Below are 18,936 nucleotides of genomic sequence, written 5' to 3'. Positions count from 1 at the left end.
AAGTACAATAGGTGTGACATTGCCCAAACTTTCGCCCTGAAGCAGAGAACTCTGAGTGGGTATGTAACATGATCATATCGCAGTTCTAATCATGAAGCCTCCATAGTTATGTAAGGTATTTTAATGACTACACTTGCTGGGAGTGGAAAGGAGATTAAATGGCTCAAATAACCAATTACGAGGAAAAGGATTCCCTCATCATCTAGTCTTGCGTGACATAATGACGTTTCTGTCAACAACAGCCCGCATATACCAAGGCAGTCCCATGATTATAATGGAGCTGAAAAATTCCTATCACCTTGTGAACCTAGCCATCCTAACGTCATGGAGTAATGCATTACTCACAGTTTGCGGTGATGCTGGTGCAAGCAAACTTACTGCACTACCAGTCATATAAAAGTATAGCACATTCAATTATGTACGCTATGTAATACTTGATAATAAACAACTGTTACCAGTTTATGTATTTACTATACCATACTTTTAATTGTTATTTTAGAGTGTACTCCTTCTACTTATTTTTTTTAGTTAACTGTAAAACAGCCTCAGGCAGGTTCTTCAGGAGGTATTCCAGAAGACAGCTTCAATATCACAGGAGACGACAGCTCCGTGTATGTTACTAACTCTGAAGAGCTTCCAGTGGACAAAATATGGATATGGAAGACAGTGATACCGATGATCCTCACCATGTGTAGGCCAGTGCTTACATGGGTGTTTGTGTCTTAGTTTTTAACAAAGTAAGTTTAAAAAATTTTAAGAAATTAATTTAAAAATAGAAAAAAGCTTATAGGATATAAAGAAAATATCACTGATATGTAATAATAATTTATTATTATTTACAAGTTTGTTATTTAATAGCTTATTACTGAAGAAATTTTTTTAGAAATTGTAGCCTAGTGTGCAGTGTTTATGCAGTTTACAGTAGTGTACAATAATGTCCTAGGCTTTCACAGTGACTCACCACTCACTCACTGACTCACCCAGAGCAACTTCCAGTCCTGCAAGCTCCACTCATGGTAAATGCCTTATACAGGTATACCATTTATCTTTTATACCATATTTTTACTGTACCTTTTCTATATTTAGGTATGTTTAGATACACAAATACTGACCATTATGTCACACTTGCCTACAGTACTCAGTATAGGTAACATGCTGTACAGGTTTGTAGCCTAGAAGCAACAGGCTATACCACATAGCTTAGGTGTGTAGTGGGCTACCCCATCTAGGTTTGTGCAAGTACACTTTATCATGTTTGCACAAAGACAAAATTGTCTATGGATTCATTTATCAGAACAAATCCCTGTTATGTGACACATGGCTATATTTGGAACCTCTACTTGCCTGGAAAGAGGAAGTAAGGTACTTATTTACTTACATATGAACGATGGATAAAAGAAATATTAGTGATTTCACAAATATCCAATGGTGAGATAAGCGAAAATGACTCTTAGCAAGAAATTAATTCTATACTAATAAAATCAGTTGTGGAGTTATTTTCTGTAGGAAAGCAAAATCCATAACATAATGCCCAGTAGTAACAATTAAATTGTTTGCTTATTCATATGAATTCTATTCTACTCTGTTTTGGGAAATCTGCTTAAACATTTGAGTATTATTTTATTGTCTTTTCTTTTTTTAAAAATTAAAGGTCACTTACTAGTCTGGTTTCCATTAGTGGCCATAACCAAGGGAGAAGAACCAGCTGGCATGGGAAGGGGCCATCTCCACAACATTCCATTTATACACAGAACTAAACAGACAAGCACAGAGTCACTGTTGTGGTTAGAAGTTGTAGCATGGGAAGGGGGAGGAACAGGTGGAGAGCGGGGCTGTTTTTAAAATATATATATAGGCCTTCCCCAGCAGGGGTTCCTGGGGGAACTTGGTCTGCTTCAACCCAAGAGGAATCAGAAGATCCAAGCAGTTCGGGAAGGCCAGAACTGTCAGGGATGGAGAGAGGAGGAAAATCCAGGGAGTTGGGGGGCTGTTTGGCAATTGGGGTGAAGGGAGTGCCTTCCCTCTGCTGGGATTCCCCCAGCCCCTCCAGTCTGGCAGGAAGGGGGCAGCCTGCAATCCCTGAGGGCAGGTCTGGGACTAGTAGATTCTCCAGGAAGGGGGCTGGAGGGGATCACAAAGTTTGCCCTTCAAGAAGACGACGGTGCTGACCCCTAGCTGCTTCTTGATGGCGTCCTTGGAGCTGGCATAGATCATTTTGCTCTCAATGGATGCAGACCCAGAGGCCCAGAAGATAAATACTAGGTCCTTCTTCTTGTTGTCCTTGGTGGTGTCATAGGGGGTGTAGCGGCAGTCCTTACTGTCAGCATCTTGACAAAGGTGGCATAGGGATCATCAATGGTTTGGTCCACATTACTTACCAGGATCTTCTTGGCCTCCACAAGGATGATGTTCTTCTTATACTCACTCAGGCAGAAGAGCAGCAACTTCTTGCGCTTCTTTGCCTTTTCTAGTGTTGAAGACTTGCACACTTTCATGTCACTGAACACCTTGATGACATCATCAAAGACAGCCACATGGGAGCCCATGTTTCCAGAAGTGAAAAGGAGATGGCAAGGAGAGCCACTGCAGCTGCTCTTACTTTCTTACTGTCCCCATTATTTCTTACTTTCTTATTTTCTTCTATTTCTTCTATTATTACTTCTATTTCTTACTTACATCTTATTTTCTTACTGACCCCATTAAAAAATCAGTAATAACATAAAATGAGGCTGTAATAAGAACAATAATGATAATAACTATATTTATTATTACTAACATTTGTTGATAACACTTAATAGAGTCATTAAAGGGTATGTATGGTCTTATGAAGCCCTCTGGCATGTTTGCATTTTCTCCCCAGGTCTCTGCAAATATGTTTCTATAAAGGACAGTGTGGGGTGAGTACTGTCACACAAGTAATAATGAATATTTATTGATTGCATACTACCACTAAATGACCTACAGGCATGATCTACTTAAATACCTCTTATATATCTCTTAAAATTTGCTGCTACACTGCTTCTCTACCAGAAGTACTACAGCTATGCTTCTCCTATAGCAGCTGAGTCTTTATTATAATTTCTGCAATTTTCTATCTTCAGGAGTTTTCTCCCTAAGGTTTCCAGTATTCTGAAAGTACTTTCCCAGCAGACTCCTCCTATTGCTCACTAGACATGCCTAGACAAGTTCTAACCTCAATTGTGAATGCAGCCTTTATGTGAGTACTCTACCAGAGGAGGGAGAAAGGGAGAAAAGAAATGTTATCAGAATGATTGTATTCACTAACCTTCATAATATATATGTGAAAGGAGGATGTAGTGGAATAAGGGTTGTGGCCATGCATATAACATTAAACTGGATTGCCATCTGTTGATAAAGATTTCCAATTTCTTGCTACATTTATTTTTATTTACTTTTTATTATTTTTTTAAGAGATGTGGTCTCACTATGTTGCCCAGGCTGGTCTTGAACTCCTGGGCTCAAGTGACCCTCCCGTCTCAGCCTCCCAAAGTGCTGGGATTACAGGTGTGAGCCACGGCAGTGGCCTCTTGCTACATTTAATATTTCACATTACTGCATTCTTTTCTTTGGAGCAGACTGAAGCATTCCTTTTTTTCTCTTTTTTTTTTTTTTTTTTTTTGAGACAGAGTCTCACTCTATTGCCTAGGATGGAGTGCAGTGGCACAATCACAGCTCACTGCAGCCTCAACCTCCCAGGCTCAAGTGATTCTCCCAACTCTCAGCCTCCCGAGTAGCTGGAACTACAGGCATGCGACACAAAGCCCACCTAATTTTGGTATTTTCTGTAAAGAGAGGGTTTTGTCATGTTGTGCAGGCTGGTCTTGAACCTGGGCTCCAGTGATCCTCCCACGTCAGCCTCCCAAAGTGCTGGGATTACAGGCATGCACCCTGGCCTCTGAAGCATTCCTTGAGTCAGATATGCTTGGTGTTGTTTTACTCAACCTGAGTCACCTTTTGCTTCTCTATTCACCATTACCTACTGCCTTACCCTGAAAGGGGAGGTACTTACTATGTATACTCAGATCATAAATTCCTCAGGAAGCTATCATGAGGTTGAAAGTACAGTTTCTGGAACCAGATTGTTTGTTTTCAAATTTTGCTCTGCCACTTACCAGTTGAGAGATCTTTGGCAAGTTACTTAATCTCTATGTACCCATGTCCTCATCCGTAAAATGGGGATGATAATAGTAGCCACCTCATTGGGTTTTTAATTTTGTTTTGTTTTGTTTTTTTGAGATAGAGTCTCACTCTGTTGCTCAGGCTGAAGTGTGGTGGCACGATCTCGGCACACTGCGACATCCACCTACCAGGTTCAAGTGATTTTCCTGTCTCAGCCTCTTGAGTAGCTAGGATTACAGGCACCTGCCACCATGCTTGGCTAATTTTTGTATTTTTAGTAGAGATGGGGTTTCACCATGTTGGCCAGGATGATCTCAAACTCCTGCCCTCAAGTGATCTGCCCACCTCAGCCACCCAAAGTTGCTGGGATTACAGGTATGAGCCACAGCACCCGGCCTCTCATTGGGTTTTTATAAGGATTGAGTAAGGGAGTGTGTGTGTGTGTGTGTGTGTGTGTGTGTGTGTGTGTGTGAAATCACTTAGGACAAGCCTGGCACACAGAAAGCACTATGTAAGTGTTAGCTGTTATTATTATTGAGTGCAGGTACTCTATCTAACTCAATTGTACTCTCTTTGCTGCCCTCTCTGACACCTGGCATATTGTTTGATACATGATAAGCTTTCAGTAAAGGCTGAAAGAGCGATGAACAGCTATCAACAAATAAAAGATAAGAGATAAGAAAATAAAGATTTTCTTAGTCATTTGAGATGTCCCAATAAAACAGTACTTTTGAAATAACTGTATATCTTTTATTAATTATAATTTTATGTCATACCAATGTTTTGGTTAAGAGTCTAAGAAGGCTGCATTTGCCTCTGAATCACTCTATGGTCAAGGCCTTGTACTGTGAGAACAGCCCAATCATATTGACCTGGCACATGCTTCTCTGAAGTCACATGTCCAGCATTGTGACATGAGCAAGAATGCACGCAACCTCTTGATTCCACTCATTCAAAGTTCTCTGTGGGGAGTAGGTTCAGAAGATGTCATCTCCCCCGTAGACTAGCTTCCCAGAGAATGTCGCCTGCAAACTAGAATGATGCTAGTTAGTCCCAGCTTAACAGTGCAAAGAGAAAACCAGAACGGGCTCCCCAAGAACCAGGTTCATTCACAGTTGTCAGAAGGTACAGTAACACTTAGAATCAAAACTTCATATAGGCTCTAGTGTAAAGCTTGACAGCTCCTAACTACATCTTAGCTTTCACTTCAGTGGAAGCAGTCTTGCTTCCACTGAAGTTTCTTAGAGACTAAAAAAAAAAATTACTAGGTAAATCTTTGTACCTTTGTACTTCTCATAATGCTAGCAGTTTTTTTATGTATCAGAGAGATGCTCAGTTAAGTACTGATAAGCTCTGTGACTAAAAGACTATATTTTTTCAATAAACAAACATACAAATAAAACTTATCAGCTGGATATAATATAGCCCTGAGATAAAAATATCATCATATATTACTTTACATTATCATGTCATGTTATGTTCTTTCTATGCTTTGGTATGGGACATTATGTATGTTCTTTCTACACTTTGGTATGGGATATTATCTGGAAAGACCTTAATCACTATTTATATTTTATGTTTTCCAAAGGGAACATCAACAGAGGAAATGTCAAACTTAAGAAATATTCTGTTCCTTGAAGGGTGGACAAAAGGGCTATGAGGCCTAGTTAATTACAAATCAAACATAGTAATATACCTGTTTCCTCAGTTGCAGTAGAAATAACCAAAATTCTCTCAAATGTGCACTCCTAATTTTGTTCAAGAAACTAATGTTTCTCTTTCAAACAAGTTCTGATGAAATTATCATTTTCTTTTTTCTTTTTCAGAGATAGGGTCTCACTCTGTCACCTAGGCTGGAGTGCAATGGTGCAATCATGGCTCACTGCAGCCTCAACCTCCTAGGCTCAAGTGATTCTCCCACCTCAGCCTTCAAGTAGCTAGGACTACAGGGGCACACCGCCGCACCTGGCTAATTTTTTTACTTTTATTTTTACTTTTATTTTTAGAGACATAGTCTCACTATGTTGCCCAGGCTGGTCTCAAACCTTTGGTTTCAAGCAATCTTCCCGCCTTGTCATCACAAAGTGTTGGGATTATAGGCATGAGCCACTGCATCCAGCCTGAAATTATCATTTTCTGATATTTCTCTTTTAGTTTTCTCTAAGATGGAAGTAGCCAAATCACAATTAAGGTTTAATTTCACAGAGTATCCTGATTAACTCTGGAACAATGTAACATTTTAGTAAAATTATAGTGCGGGAGAGAAAAACTACAGTATTTTTATTCTAGAATTGAGGTCAGTAATAATCCTTTTATTCCTAAGTGACTCAAACAGAGTTAATTCATGTCTCTGGCCACCACTGGCAGGGCTAAAGCCTGGCCATGAAATGAAGGACAATATGGAAAGGTGGAACAGGAATAGGAAGGCAGCATACAAGGAAAAGATGGAAGGTCTTGACAGATTTTTAAAAAGGATCAAGATCATCAGCTTTTTACAATCCCACTACTTCTTTAAATCTACTAATTCATCCAGGTTCACAGATATAAAAACTGTGAGGAAAAGAAAAAGAAAAGGGAATGGATGAGATGGAAAAGATTACTGAGGGGAAAAAAAAGAAAGAAGCCCATCTGGTGGAGAGCAATAGAGCATAACATGAAATTGCCTTAGGTACAAAGCTCACTGATCTATTCTAGAGTCTTCATCCCACTTGAGACAATAGCCTAGTTCTAGTCCAGTTCCACTCCAATTATAAGGACTTGTCCTTCTCTTTTGATGGTCAAGAATTACTCATGTTCACAAGACTCTGTCTCAAAAAAAAAAAAAAAAAGAATTACTGATGTTCTGTTTACTATTAGATAAAAATTTATTTAAAACTACTATCTGCAGAAGACAAGCAAATTGCTTTATCTTCCTTCTACTCATTTATATTTATTCAATACGGTCCTCGTTTCTTATAGTTTAACAGGATGTATGTGAAAGAAATGGACTGTTGGCTCCTAACCATAAGTTCTCTTTGAGGCAAGCTTCTCAGAGATAAAAATAAAAATAATTGGCCCAAACAGGACCTAGGTCACCTAGCCTTGAGATTATTTACAGAGAAACATCAGGCAAATTTAGTCAAGGTGACTGAAGACCAAACAATTAAGCAATAAATTAATTCAAAAAAGACATACCAAAATATATATATTTGAAGTGTTACAACTACATGGCACAAAATTATTGGATCTCTAAAGCTATCCATCTAGTTTTGGGGGATTTGTTTCTATTTCTGTCTAGAAATTCAGCTAGTATAATTTGTTATAAATCTTGCAGAAAACATGTACCGGTAGAATTATAAGGAAAAGTAGTGACTGAATTGGGAAGACTGAGGCAATATGTAGTGCCAAGAATTTTTTCATGAATATGTTCACAATTGTATTTGTCTGCTCAAGGTGCCAAAACAAAATACCATAGACTGGATGGCGAAAACAGCAGAAATCTACTTTCTCACAGTTTGAGAGGCTGGGAAGTCCCAAATCAAGGTGCCAGCTGATTTAATTCCTGGTGAGGCCTCTCTTTCTGGCTTGCAGACAGCTGCCTTCTTGCTATGTCCTCACAAAAAGGAGAGAGAGAGAGAATATGAATGAGCTCTCTGGTGTCTCTTCTTACAAGGGCACTAATCCCATCATGATGCCCCACTCTCATGACCTCATCTAATCCTAATTACCTCCCAAAGGCCCCATTGCTAAATACCATTATATTCAGGGTTAGGGCTTCAACTTGTGCATTTTGAGGAGACAAAAACGTTCAATCCATAACAGCCATTTAAAAACAATGTTCCAGTCCAGCTCTAGGTAAGATGGAGTAAGCACACTCCACCCTGTCTTTATTTATTTTTTTTTTTTTTGAGACAGAGTCTCACTTTGTCACCCAGGTTGGACTGCAGTGGCACAATCTGAGGCTACAGGTGTGCACCACCACGCCCAGCTAATTGTTGTATTTTTAGTAGAGACTGGGTTTCAACATGTTGGCCAGGCTGGTCTTGAACTCCTGACCTCAGGTGATCCGACCACCTCGGCCTTCTAAAGTGCTGGGATTATGGGCGTGAGCCACCGCGCCCAGCCCACCCCATCTTTTTCATTAAATATAGTTATAAAACCTAGACAGAATGCATGAAACAGCTACTTGAGGACACCGAAAGATAAAAAGTAGCAAGTGAATTGGGGAAAAAGACTAGAATTTAAAGTACTACTGAACATGCAGTGAGTTTTCTGTTTTTGTTTTTTCCCTATCAGAACCTCAGTCTAGAAATAAGGCAGTCTGAAACTCAGAATAGGCACAGACAGAGCCCCAGGAGAAGCCCTCTAGTTCTGGCTCAAGGAGCAGGAAAAGCATCTCCTAATACTCAGAGAGTGTGGGAGAAACCTGCCAATTTCTTCTCTTTTGTTCTCCATTCTCTAATGCCCCAGGCCCCTAGAAATCCTGCCAACCAAGCAGTGGTAATGACTGCAATGTCAGCAGGTGGCAACAGGCTCCAATATCTCTGAGGGAGGGGAACCTTCTTCTATGGAGAATTGGGGCCTCAGGAGGGTGGGATAAACACCAGTTGATTTTTTCTTCTCTGTCCTTCCACTGCTGAGCCCTGGACATAGTGTAGTCCCAGAAAGTACATACCACAGCAGGGTAACTAAAGCACTAGATTTCTGGCTGTGGGACCAAAAGAGGAAGTCCCAAGAATAAGAAAGTACTAGAGATCATGAAGAGGGAGGAACTCAGGGAAGTAGTAGTTAAGTTGATTATAACCTCTAAGACTCACCTTCAAGTTGCACAAGGATGGATCTGATCACTAACAGCATATGTACCAAAAAGACTTTGAGACTGAACTAAAGGAGAGTCTACCACACAAGTCCACCACCCTACCACTACTGACTGGTAGTACACATAGAGAATAGATCCAAATAGCATGGAAGGCAAAATGTTCTTTTTGAAAACAAAATTGACATTGAAACTACAACTGACAGAAGATTGGTTGGAACTTTTGACTTGAACCAAAACAGATCTATTACCCGCCAAAACAAAAATATCAGTATTCTCCATATGATTTAAACAAAACCCAGAGTCTTATAATATATTAAATGTCTGGGATACAATTCAAAACTAGTCAGCATACAAGAACCAGGAAAATCTCAGCTCACCTAAGAAAAGACAATAGAGGACAATGCCAGGATGCTATAGATGCTGGAATTAGCTGAGTATAGCTTTAAAACAGTTATTAGAAAAGTGTACCAGAACATAAGATTAAAAAGTTCCTGAAAGAAATGCAAAAAATAATAAAAAAATGAAATTGAAATTCAGAACTAAAAAATATAATAAAAATAAAGAACTAATTGTATAGGTTCAATTACAGAATGGAGATGAGAGAGGAAACAGTCAGTGAATTTGAAGATGAGGCAACAGAAATTATCCAATGTGAACAATGGAGAGAAAAAGTATTGGGGAAAAAAAGCTGTGCCTAAGGGACCGGTGGGACAACACCAAAAGATCTAACATTTATGATATTGGAGATCCAGAAGAAGAGAGGAAAGAATACAATGTAGTAACAAATATTTGAAAGAAGAACTAAAAATTTCTTAAATTTGGTAAAAAACATAAACTTACAGATTCAAGAAACTAACAGGGTATAACCAAAGAAACTCATGCCCAAACACATCATAATCAAACTGCTAAAAACCAAAACAAGAAAAATTCTTGAAAGCTGGTAGAAAAAAATGATACATTATTTACAGGGGAAAAACAGTGTGAATGACTGCATATTTCTCATCAGAAACCATGGAGACTAGAATGAAGTAGAACAACTTAAAGGGCTAAAAATAAAAACCTGTCAACCCAGAATTCTATATTTAGCACAAATATCCTTCATGATTAAATTTGAAATAAACACATTCTTGGGGGAGGAAAACAAAGATAATTTGTTGTCAGCATACCTTGGTCTAAAGAATTACTAATGGAAGTTCTTTAGACAGACGGAAATGACATCATAAGGTAACCTGAAACATCAAGAATAAAGGAGGAGGCCAGGCATGGTGGTAGTCTTAGCGACTTGGAAGCTGAGGTGGGAGGATCACTTTTAGCCCAGGAGTTTGAGGTTACAGTGGGCTACGATTGTGCCACTGCTCTCCAGCCTTGGTGACAGAGCAAGACCTTGACTCTAAAAAAACAAAACAAAACAAAAACAAGGAATAAAGAAGGAAAAACAGACATGGTAAATATCTAGGTAAATAAAATAAACAATTCACCTCTTAAGTTCCTTAAACTTTGTTTCATGTTTGAAAGCAAAACTGATAACATTAATGGAGTTTTCAGTGTATGTAAATGCAATACATAAGACAACTGCAACATAAAGAGGGAAGGTAATGGGATCTAAATGATTATAACATTTCTATATCCCCCTTGAAGTGTTAAAATATTGATTCTAAGTAGGTTGTGTAAAATTAAATATTTATATTTTGATCCCAATCATTAAAAACTTTTTTAACAAGGACACATAGTCAAAAACTAACAAAAATATGGAATTTTAAAAAATATACAAATGCCCCAAAACAAGGTAGGAAAGAGAAAACAGATACATGAAAGAAAATAAAGGAAACAAATAGAAAACAAATAAATAAAACGGTAGGCCTAAATCTGAATATATCAATTATTACATTAAATGGAAAAAACCTAAATATGCCCACTGAAACAGGCTGGTAAAATGTATGCAAAAACATGACTGAGCTATGTATGTGTTGTAAAAAAGAACTCAATTCAAAATACATTTATATAGGTATGTTAAAAATAGAAAAATATATGCCATGTGAACCAAAAGGAAGTGAGAATAGTTATATTAATATCGGACAAAGTAGACTTCAGAGCAAAGAAAATTACTGGAGATAAAGAAGGGCATTATAAAATGTGTGAATCATAACCTGATAGAATTGAAAAGAGAAACAGACAAATCTACAATTATATTTGGAAACATCAATACTCCTCTCTCAGTGATGGATGGAAGTAGTAAACAGAAAATCAGCAAAAATATAGAAAAATTGAACCATACCATCAACCCAACTGTACCTAATAGGTATTTATAAAATACTCCACCCAACAATAGCAGAATACATACTCTTTTAAATGTACATGTCACAGCACATTCATCAAAACATAATCCAGCCTAAAAAAAGAATTGAAATCATATAAAATATGCTCTCTAATCATAATAGAATAAACTTAGAAATAAATAAAAGTAAAATCTCCAAATATTTATAAACATTATACCCCTACGTAATCCATGGGTCAAAGAGGAAGCCAAAAGGAAAAAATATTTTGAACTGAATGAAAATGAAAACACAACATATGAAAATTTGTGGAATAGGATTCAGCTAAAGCAATCCTTAGAGGGAAATTTATATTTATAACATGAAATATTGACATTAAAAAAGAAGAAAGTTCTCACGTCACTGATCTTTAAGAAGCTAAAAAGTTAATAATAATAAAATAAACCCAAATCAAGCAGAAGGAAGAAAATTTTTAAAAGCTAGGATCAGAAATGAATGAAATTGAAAACAGAAATCAATAGAGAAAAATTAATGAAACAAAAAACTGGTTCTTTAAGACCAATGAAATTCACAAATCTCTTGCAAGATTACGAAGAAAAGACACAACTTACCATATCAAGAATGAAAGAGAAGATATCACTACAAATGCAATGGTATTCTAAAAATAAGGAAATACTATGAACAACACAACACACATAAATATGACAACCTGCGAAATAGACTAATTCCTCAAAACCAAACCATCAAAACTCACATAAGCAAATTTAAATAACCTGAAGAATCCTATACCTGTAAAGAAATTAAATTCATAGTTTAAAACCTCTCAAAAAATTTTCCAAGCCCAGATGGTTACACTGTCAAATTCTATCAATCATTTTAAGGTGAATTAATACCAATTCTACACAAATTCTTTCCAGAAAATAGAAGAGGAGGGAACATTTACCAATTTATTTTTATAAAATCAGCATTATTGATACCAAAGCCAGACAAAGACAGGACAAGAAAAAACCACACACTAATATCTGCCTTGGACCTTGACACAAAAATCTTCAACAAAATATTAACAAATTGAATCCAGCAGTATATAAAAATATTACATACCATGCCAAAATGAGGTTTACCTTGAAAATGCAAAGCTGGATCAATATTCAAAAGATCAATCAATGTAATCCACCATATTACTAGAGTAAAGAGGAAAAGCTACATGATCATGCCACTTGATACAGAAAAAGCATTTAACAGGCTGGGTTTGGTGGCTCATGCTTGTAATCCCAGCACTTTGGGAGGCTAAGGCGGGCAGATCACCTGAGGTCAGGAGTTCGAGAGCAGCCTGGCAAACATGGTGAAACCCTATCTCTACAAAAATTAGCCAGGTGTGGTGGCATATGCCTGTAGTCCCAGCTACTCAGAAGGATGAAGCAGAATTGCTTGAACCTAGGAGGCGGGGGTTGCAGTGAGCTGAGATCGTGCCACTGCACTCCAGCCTGGGCTACAGAGCAAGACTCCATAAAAAAAAAAAAAAAAAGAAAGAAAGAAAGAGAGAGAGAGAGAGAGAGAGAAAAAAAGAACATTTGACAGACTTCAACATCCATTCAGATTAAAAAAAAAAAATTCTCAGCAGACGAGGGTAGAAGGGGATTTCCACAACCTTATAAAGGTCATGTACAAAAAGCCAACGTCTAATATATTACATGTGGTGAAAGATTGAATTCTACCCCTTAAGGTCAGGAACAAGGTAAGAATGTCTTCACTCACCATTGCTATTTGACATTATATTGGAATTTTATTCAGTGTTATAAGGCAAGAAGATAAAAGACATACAGATAGGGAAAGAAGAAATAAAAATGTCTGTATTTGCAGATGACATGATTGTTTACATAGAAAACCAAATAAGTGATTTAAAAAAAAACTCCTAGAACTGACTTTAGTAAGGTCACAGGACAAAAGGTAAACACACATTCAGAATTTTACATCCATATACCAGCAATGAACAACTGGAAACTAATATTTTTTAAACAATACCATTTACAATAGCTCCAAAAATACTGAAATACTAAGGTACAAATTTAACAAAACATGAATAGAATATGTATGCTGAAAACTACAAAACATTAATGAAAGCAATCAAAGAAGATCCAACTATAAATAAATGGAGAGATATACTATGTTCAGAACTGGAAGAATACCAGCTACTCAGGAGTCGGAGGGAGAAGTGCTTGAGCCCAGGAGCTCTGGGCTGTGGTTCACTATGCTGCTTGGGTGTTGGCACTAAGTTTAGCATCAATATGGTGACCTCCTAGGGGTGGGGTACTCCAGGTTGCCTAAGGAGGGGTGGACCAGCCCAGGTAGAAAAGGGAGTAGGTCACAATTCCCATGCTGATCAATAGCACAATCATGCCTGTGAATAGCCACTGCACTCCAGCCTGGGTAACATAGCAAGACTCTCATCTCTGGAAAGAAAGAAAACTGAAGACTCAACCCATCACCCTAATCTATAGTTTAATTCAATTCCACTAAATATCTCAACAGAACTCACAAAACAAATTTGTAAAATATAGCAAGCTGATTCTAAAATTAATACAATTTTAAATTGTATTTTAAATTTTATATAAATTATAATTTAAAAATTTAAAATATAGCAAGCTTATTCTAAAATATAGAAATTTAAAATAATTAGAAAAGCCAAAATAAGTTTGAAAGAGAAAAATAAGGTTGAAGAATCAAACTACCTTATTTTAGGTTGTACTATAAAGCTAGATTAATCAACACAATCTAGTATTGGTGAAAGCGTAGACACTTAAGATCAGTGGAACAGAATAAACAGCCCAGAAACAGTCCCACACAAACATGGCCCACTGCAGCCATATATATATATTTTTTTTGTCTGAGATAGGATCTCACTCTGTTGCCCAGGCTGCAGTGCAATGGTACAGTTATGGCCCACTGCAGCCTCAAACTCCTGGGCTCAAGTGATCATCCCACCTCAGCTTCCCAAGTAGCTGGGACTACATGCACGGGTCACCATACCATAATAATTCTTTTTTAATTTTTTGTAGAGATTGGGGTCTTGTTATGTTGCCTGGTGTGGGGGTGCTGAAGCAGGAGGATCGCTTGAGCCTAGGAGGTGGAGGCTGCAGTGGTCACTGTCACTGTACTCCAGCCTGGGTGAGAGAGCAAGACCCTGTCTAACAAAAAAAGCCATAACAATCTATGTAACAGAAAATTTTGGGAACAGAGCATAATGAGTATGAATACAGGTTCTAGAATTAGATAGCCCAGGTCCAATCCTGGCTTTAGTACTTACTATTTGACCTTGAATGAGTTACTTAACTTCTCTGTGCCTCAGTTGCCTTATCTGAGAATAATTATAGTACTTATTACAGGCTCGTTATGAGAATTATATGAGTTGATATATGTAAAGCACCTAGAACAGTAGCTGGCATATATTAAATACTATATAAAGTGTTTGTTAAATAAAATGCACCAGGTTCTTAACCACTTGTCAGTCACATAAACTTATGGGTATGCCATACGACATTATAACTGATTAAATAGCCAAATTATATTTGTTGTATCATAGGGAATTTAACATTTATTGATAAATATGACACAAATTAACTTGTAAGGCTCTGCATTTGAGTCTCTACCTCAAAATTGTGACTGGTACAGCATGCAGGACCCAAACTCTAGTGAAGAATAGGCTTTATGAACAACAAATTCAATAGGTATCAAAAGGGTGGTTACTAGCAAAAGGAAGATAGTTTGATCCTAAATTGTGATGAGAAATCTATAGTATCTACACTGGTCACACCACTCTTGAAGCATATATTCCATTCTAGTTTCACACTTAATTTAGTTACGTAGACTTAATCTGTGTAGCCTCACTGGCAAGAATGAGAATTGTGGATAAAAGTTCCAGGGGAAAATATTTAGGCTCAGTAAAGGGAAGACGTAACACTGAAGGGTTCTCTGAACATGGGATGACAACTGGAGCAGTTAGTGAATCCTATGTCACCAGAATGTTTAAATAAGTTCAATGACCACTTGGTGAGATAATTATGATGACAACAAACACAGTCATTTCTAAAATGTTTATGGTGTCTGTCCTAGTTCCTTTACGTAGCTTATCTCCAATTCTCTCCCCAACTCTATAATGTAGACACTATCCCTTTTTTATAAATGAGAAAACCAAGGCTCAGAGAGGTTAAATAAATCACCTGAAATGTGCAGTCATTAAGTGATAAAGCTGTGATTTGATCCAGGACTTCTAATTCCACAGCAAACATTCTTTCTAATCCAAACTGCCTTTGGTCAAAGACTCAATAACATTCAGTATTCCTTTTATTCTTGAGAGTCTGTGATTTATTGAAATTATATATTTCTAAATATAGATATAGATCTTCCCTAGCCATTTCTATCCACTGGAACAGGTGTCTTTCTCAAGAAAAAAGAGGCATCATTCTTAAATTTGAAGTTGGTTTGTTACTTCTATGAGGGAAGTGTTACAAGCCAACACGCTATTTACTATGTTAATAGAAAATGGAATTAACAATAAATTGGATTATGCTGAATAGGTAAGGAGTTTCTTACTCCTGAATTTACTTTCTAGAGAGTGGTATTTAAAAACCAACAAAAAAGAGGTAAAATGTTACTATTCTTGATAAAAGTAGTAAATGAAAATACAAATAGAGATAAATCTATGTCCTTACCGCTCTACTCTCCCCTTAGCTAATTCTCAATTAAACATGATTCATTCAGCACCATAAGACAGGGAAAAAAAATGACATGATTCATAAGAATCTATGTGTTTCAGAATTTGTTACAGTAATCTCTCACCAACTGAGAATGGGGATGATTACATTCCTAAAAGGTGCCATGTTAGGTAAAACCTCCATTGGCAAAATTCAAGAAAATATGGAACTTGTAAGATAATAAAGCAAGAAAGTTCGTAATAAAGCACAAAAGAATCTTTTCCTTCAGCTGTTCATGAGCTCATATTCTGAAAAATCATGATTGGTGTGAAAGATAGGATGTATTTATATTAACCACACTTCCTTTTTCAGCTTTTGATCTGGCCCTTACTATACTGCTATTTCATGCTGCTGGCATTTGCTTTCCCACTGGTATATCACATTTGCAAGCGTTGGCAACATTCTTAATGGTCAGCTGATCCTTCCACAAATGAAGGGCATGATTTTTCTTTAGGCCCAGTGTCCTACTGTTATTCCCCACTCATCATATGTGGAGGGTTGGGGGTAGAGGCAACATTTGACCCTTCCTTTCATAAAATATTTCTCTGCAGTATGTGATGCTGTTTGATAGCATTTTACCCACAGCAGAACTTCTTTCAAGATTGCAGTAAATTTTCTCAAACACTGCCACTGCTTTATCAACTAATATTCTAAATCCTTTGTTATTTCAACAATGTTCACATTATCTTCACCAGGTGTAGATTCCATCTCAAGGAACCACTTTCTTTGCTCATTCACAAGAAGTAGCTCATCAAGTTTTATCAGGGGATGGCGGCAATTCAGTCACATCTTCAGACTCCACTTCTAATTTTAGTTCTCTTGCTATTTATACCACATCTGCAGTGACTTCTCCACTCAAGTCTTGAACTCCTAGAAATCATGTAGGAGGGGTGGACCAACTTTTTCCAAACACTTGCTAATGTTAATATTTTGACCTCCCATGAATTATGAATATTCTCAATGGCATTTAGAATGGTGAATCCTGGCCAGGCGAGGTGGCTTATGCCTGTAATTCCAGCACTTTGGGAGGCTAAGGTCGGTGGATCATGAGGTCAGGAGATCGAGACCATCCTGGCCAACATGGTGAAACCCTGTCTCTACTAAAATATAAAAAATTAGCTGGGCATCGTGGCACATGCCTGTAGTCCCAGCTACTCAGGAGGCTGAGGCAGGAGAATTGCTTGAACCCGGGAGGCAGAGGTTGCAGTGAGCCAAGATCACGCCACTACACTCCAGCCTGGGAGACAGAGTGAGACTCCGTCTCAAAATAAATAAATAAATAAATAATACATAAATAAAATAATGAATCCCTTCCAGAAGTTTCTCAATTTACTTTCCCCAGATTCCCCATCAGCAGAATCACTATCTATGGTAGCTATAGCCTTGTAAAATGTATTTCTCTAGTAATAAGATTTGAAAGTTGAAGTTACTCTTTGATCCATGGACTGCAGAATGGATGATTTCTCAAATACTGCATAAATACTGAAACAGAATTTTATTAAATTATTAAATATTTAGCATTATGACATTATATAAATAGTATCATGATATTTAGTAACAGTAAATAATAGTATATTAAATACTGAATAAAACAGCCATAATCTGCATCCTGCATGATTCAAACTACTTTGGCAGAGACTATATTTGTTCTTCACCTACCTGGCACTCTATGCTTGATAAATTTCCTGTGTTGGGTTCAGAAACAGATTTTGGGAATGATAATTAAAATGAAGTATCATGGACTCCATCTTCCTGTGTTAGTAGGCATGTAAACAACATTCTGCTGTACATCTCCATCAGAGCTCTTGAGTGACCAGTTGCATTGTCAATGAGCAGTTAACATCTTGAAATGAATCATTTATTTCTGAGCAGTAGGTCTCAGTAGTGAACTTAAAATATTCAGAAAACCATGCCATAAAAAGATGTGCTGTCATCCCAGCTTTGTTGTTCCATTTATAAAGCACAGGCAGAGTAGATACAGAGTAACTCTTAAGGCCCCAGGATTTTCAGAATGACCAATGAGCATTGGTTTCAACTTAAAGTCATCAGTTGCATTAGCTCCTAACAAGAGAGTCAGCCTGTTTTTGAAGCTTTAAAGCCAGGCATCGACTTTTCTTCGCTAGCTATAAAAGTCCCAGTTGGCATTTTCTTCCAATAAATGGCTGTTTTGTCTACACTGAAAATCTGTGTTAAGTGTAGCCACCTTCATCAATGATCTTAGCTAGATCTTCTGGGTAAATTACTGCAGCTTCTCCATTAGCACTTGCTGCTTCACCTTGCACTTACATGTTATGAAGATAGCTTCCTTCCTTAAACCTCATGAACTAACCTCTGCTAGCTTCAAATCCTTCTTCTGCAGCTTCTTTGCCTCTCTTAACCTTCACAGAATTGAAGAGAGGGACTTGCTCTAAATTAGGCTGTAGGAATGTGGTTGGTTAGATCCTCTACCCAGACCATCTAAAACTTTCTCCATGTCAGCCATTAGGCTGTTTTTGCTTTCTTATCATGCATGTATTCACTGGAGTAACACTTTGAATTTCCTTTAAGAACTTTCTAGGCCAGACACAGTTACTGATGTGTGTAATTCCAACATTTTGGGAGGCCAATATGGGAGGATGCTTGAGACCAGGAGTTTGAAACCAGCCTGGGGAATAAAATGAGGCCCCGTCTCTGCAAAAAAAAAAAAAAAAAAAAAAATAGCCAGGCTCAGTGGTGTGAGCCTGTAGTCCAAGCTACTTGGGAGGCTGAGGTGGGATGATTGCTTGAGCCTGGGAATTTGAGGCCGCAGTGAGCTATGATCATGCCACTGCCCTCAAGCCTGGGCAACAGAATGAGACCCCGTCTCTTAAAACCAATAAACGAACAAACAAACAAAAAAAACACTTTTCCTTTGCATTCACCACTTGGCTAATTGTCTGACTCAAGAGGCCTAGCTTTTGGTCTATTTCAGCTTTCAACATACCTTTTTTCACTA

The 18,936-nt window shown here is 37.6% G+C and overlaps 1 protein-coding gene and 1 pseudogene across 4 annotated transcripts in view; one reads left to right on the top strand and one right to left on the bottom strand.

The window, feature by feature from the left end:
- Positions 1–1,722: 1,722 nt before the first annotated feature.
- Positions 1,723–2,561, bottom strand: LOC100443546 (cofilin-1-like; annotated as a pseudogene).
- A 2,505-nt stretch (positions 2,562–5,066) lies between these two features.
- The window catches only part of ATAD1 (ATPase family AAA domain containing 1), an 89,967-nt gene continuing 76,097 nt past the window's right edge, over positions 5,067–18,936 (top strand). For 2 of the 4 annotated variants that reach the window (XR_010141377.1, XM_063727018.1), the window contains exon 1: positions 5,103–5,265. The gene's annotated coding sequence lies outside the window, so the exon portion shown is untranslated. Of the gene's footprint in view, positions 5,266–18,936 lie in introns of all 4 variants that reach the window. The other 2 variants (XM_054521381.2, XM_054521380.2) reach the window with 2 other exon arrangements.

Source organism: Pongo abelii, chromosome 8 (assembly GCF_028885655.2).
Source record: "Pongo abelii isolate AG06213 chromosome 8, NHGRI_mPonAbe1-v2.0_pri, whole genome shotgun sequence".
Lineage (NCBI taxonomy): Eukaryota > Metazoa > Chordata > Mammalia > Primates > Hominidae > Pongo > Pongo abelii.
This window is presented reverse-complemented; position numbering and strand designations above follow the sequence as displayed.